Consider the following 4,087-nt stretch of genomic DNA (forward strand, 5'->3'; position numbering starts at 1 on the left):
TTACTCCCGAGATTCCCGAGGATCCCGAGGAAAATCCGTTTCCCGAGACGAAACTCTGCCCGGTTTTCCATCTCGCTATCTTCAAACTTTCATGTGAGTTTCATACCCCTTAATCAACCTTTTTAAATATTCTAAATGCTTTTATATGCTTTCAAGGGGGGGATTACAAGTAAAACACACGAGTATTATCGTGTGTTACATAAAGAAACTCGTTTATATGCTGTTATATATTCAAATCACATGCGATTTATAAACCTTTAAGGAACTTTTATATATATATATATATATATATATATATATATATATATATATATATATATATATATAACATATGTTAAAATAGCATTCTATCTTTTGAAATATAAATTTGTTATAATGCATGTATAAACTAAACTTTTCTTAGATTATTCTTGTCTATCTTAGACTCTACACCAAAAATCTATGCTTTCATAAACAAGTGATTCTTTTTCTAGGTATTTCTAAACAAACAAGACACACTTTTAGAAAACTATAATAGGTATAGTTTTACGAACAAATTTCTATCTCTTATGTACTAGAAACATGAATTTCAAGAAGTTTACTTTCGTATACAAGAACAAACGTAACATTTTAACAAGTAGATCTGTTTTTATACCACGGTTTTGTGAGACACTAACTTCATGTACGTTCGAGTACACATTTCAAGTCCTGTATTATATATCAGAATCCCTTGGAGGGGGAGCATGGTGTTTGTGTATAGATCTATACGGGCTTGACAAACCCGCGCCCTGACTGTTAGCTGCAGTCCACCGTTTGGGGTGACAAACGTCATAACATTCCAACGCCTGAAGAACGTTGTGTATAGGCATTCCGAGTCAATAGTATGGTTATAAAACTCACAAGCGGTATTAAAAATGCATTGATTTACAAGGTTTTCAAACTCATCGGTTATTTTACACTTACATACATTTTGGAGACAAACATTGGTCTTGAGTGAAGGCTACTTTTATACTAGTAGAAAATATAGGATTTTCTAACCACAAACAAACAAAGATAAAACATTTCATTTCATTTGAACATTGTCACTTAAATACTTATGAAATTCACCAGCTTAAATGCTGATCTACTCTTTCAAAATTACTTGTATGTCCCAGGAAATCAGTAATTTCAGGTATTCATTACGCTTTTGATGAAGGGATGCTGCGGCGCCAGTTTAATCTCGTGTTTTTAACATCATATTGTAATTAAGTTTTGAACATGCAACTTTTGACAAATGTAAACTTTCAATTATATATATATGATGGTTGTATTGCTTTCTTTACTATGTATTCATTTGTTACGTTACCACATGAAGTCATCCGCCCCCGAACGTTTCCGCCGTTCAGGTTTGGGGGTGTGACAGATTGGTATCAGAGCAATGTTTATAGTGAACTAAGTATATCGAACCACATAAGATATACAAACTATAAATGCTTAAGGGACTAATACTCTCTGACAAAACATTTTTCTTTTTACGCTTAAACAGCGTTACGCTTAACTTAAATTGATAGTTCATTTAAGTACAACTACATGCACACAACAAATTATTTTCATGTTATACAACTATACAAGTATTTAGACAAGTTGACACCACAATTGAGACTCGATATATGTAATCAGATTTTGAACAAATATAGCGTGATCAACTATGTTTGCCCGAGATTGGACCAACGTATATCGAGGAATGATCGTAGTAAGCAACAAGTCAAAACTTACCAAACCATTACAAGAATCAAACACAAGAATTTAAATACTATAGGAGTATTTGCTATCTAAACTAGTTTAACTTACATGTTTTGCATGTTCCGACTTTATTCAATTCTTATAACCCTATTTCTCGTACAGTCAAATGGCTGGATTTCACCACCCTGGCGACCCCTACTTTCCCAACCAAGGCAACGGAGGATGGATCGAAGATGATCCCGAAGAGGACGAGGAACCCATAGAAGTGGGTGATGACTCCGGTACCGACTCAGAGCCGGAAGTTATCGATCCACCACCCACTCAACCGCCCGTCTTCGTAAGGAACTTTCAAGGACCGACTCCCGTCTGGGGAAGTCACCTCCACCATTGGAGCCAACAGCAAAACCTACGCCCTCCCTACGGCATGTGTCGGGACTTCTATGATGTCCGCGGCGGAGGTTCGGCTGATCGAGCACTCCCGGTAATGGTGGGTAAGTTAGCCAATCAGTCCTATCAGTCTGGAGTTCAAGCTAGTCGACTCCGGGATGTCAACGTGGAAGTGCAGGTTCACACTTCTGACATCCCTAGGCTGGACAAGATGCAAGACAATGCTCAACTTCAAACCGAAGCATTTCAAGCGCAAATGATTGCAGCCCTCGCTGAACTGAGGGAACAACAAGCCGCTTTTGATAGGCGTCTAATGGAGTCAAAGCAATCAGATGCGGAGTCAAGCTCCAAGCGCAACCTTCGACGCAAGTAGTGCTTGTCAAGGACTCAAATTTTGTTATAGCTTAGGACCTCGGCTAAAAGTCTTTAAATTTCTCGAACTTTGTAATCGGAGACCCTTATAGGGGTCAAATTTTCATTATCATTGTAACAACTTTTATATTAATATAAGTGACACTATTACTACTATGTGGAGTATTTCGTTCAAACCTTGAATGGTCTTTGGAAAACCAAATACTTGTTTCATACCTTCAGTCTTACAAATAACTTTCATTCTTCTATTTTAAGACTCATACTATCATCTGTTGTTGAACTATGGCGATTTAGTTCATGAGACACATACATTTTCTATTCTATGAAATTCTTATCCTTGTCTTTTCAACCTATAGTTGAAGGATGCCTCCGCGTAGGAATCCAAGGCGAAACAACGGTGAGGAAGCACCTGTACCACCACCACCTCCACCACCTCAATTTGATGCTGTAATGTTTCAAGCAGCAGTCACCGCAGCGGTGGCAGCTGCCATGTCGCAGATCAATAACTCGAGTACTAATGGCTCGGGATCTGGCACACACCTATCCAACCATGGCGAGAGTCATGGACCACCTCGAGAATGCACCTATAAGGACTTCACTAATGCCAAGCCCCGGATGTTTTATGGAACTGGTGGTGTGATAGCCCTGAGGCAGTGGATTGAAAGGACGGAGGCAGTCTTTGAGATCTGCTCCTGTCCCGAGCACAGCAAGGTCAAATTTGCAACTTTCACCCTTCTTGATAAAGCTTTAACTTGGTGGAATGGCCACGTTAAAGTACTTACCCTGATCGTGGCAAACTCCATAAGCTGGGAGAGCCTGAAAGCCATGATGATGAGAGAATACTGCCCACGGGGAGAGATTCAAAAGCTTGAACACGAGCTATGGACTCTCGGAATGGTTGGTACCGACATCGCTACTTATACCAACAGATTCTGCGAGCTGGCAATCCTTTGTCCAGATATGATTGCTCCCGAGAGCAAGAAAATAGAAAGGTACATCTAGGGACTGACGCCCCAAATGCGATCAAGCGTATTAGCTTCAAAACCTGACACCTTTGAAAGTGCTAAGGAACTGGCACAATCTCTGATTGACTACGGAGGTCATCAGAACTCAACCACTTCTGCACCAGCACCACAGAAAGGAAACAACAACAACAACAACGACAACTACAACAACAATGGCAGAAAGAGAGTGTGGAATAAAGGGAAGGGTGGGTCTTCCCAAGAATCCGCAAAGAAACAACTGGTTTCGGTGAATGCTGCCACTGTACCTACTACAGCTCCTACAAATACCTACCCAACAAAGCCTTATATAAGTAACCTCCCAAAGTGCAACAAATGCAATTTCCACCACCATGGACCTTGTCGGTAAATGCAGTGCGCCAACTGCAACAGGAAGGGACACACAGCCCGTTTCTGCAAGGACCCTGCAAAACCTATCACTCAAGTTCCCGGTGCGGGTGTGGGGCAGACTTGCTACGGTTGTGGCGAGGTGGGCCACTACAAGAGGAACTGTCCTAAGGCAGCAGGCACCGGAGGTGTGGGACGAGTCTTGGCGATAGGCCACGACGAAGCTGTAGCTGACCCAACTATAGTTGCTGGTACGTTCCTTCTCGATAATTCATACG

This window comes from Lactuca serriola, chromosome 8 (assembly GCF_051521515.1).
Source record: "Lactuca serriola cultivar US96UC23 chromosome 8, Lser_US96UC23_V15, whole genome shotgun sequence".
NCBI lineage: Eukaryota > Viridiplantae > Streptophyta > Magnoliopsida > Asterales > Asteraceae > Lactuca > Lactuca serriola.